The sequence below is a fragment of the Fukomys damarensis genome, unplaced genomic scaffold (assembly GCF_012274545.1).
Source record: "Fukomys damarensis isolate Sample0158 unplaced genomic scaffold, DMR_v1.0_HiC HiC_scaffold_9, whole genome shotgun sequence".
Lineage (NCBI taxonomy): Eukaryota > Metazoa > Chordata > Mammalia > Rodentia > Bathyergidae > Fukomys > Fukomys damarensis.
In genome coordinates, this window is record NW_022900921.1 from 47,498,063 (window position 1) to 47,498,461 (window position 399).

Genomic DNA, 399 nt, shown 5'->3' on the forward strand with positions numbered 1-399 from the left:
CTCCCCCACCCTGTCCCCTTAACTCTTTCAGCCAAGCTGGGGCTGAGAAAGCTCCACAGCCCCATCCACCGCGCAAACCCATCTGAGACAGGAAAGAAAGAAGAAAAGCACCACTATGCCTAAAAATAGCAAGCGAGCAAATCCCCATCACTCCTAACTCACTGAAATTGCACACACGCGCACACACACGCGCGCGCACACGCACGCACGCACACACACGGTAAGCGGTGCAGCGATGCAGGGCGCGGCCGACAGATCACAGCGTTCGGGTCTGGCTCCAGCGGCCGCCTCGGGGAAGCTCGAGGCTGCGGTGGGGTCGGAGGCACTTACGAGACATCTATGGGGGAAGGTCGGACTGCCTGCCTTGCAAACCCAGCGCGTGGCTCCGCCGGCCGGCAC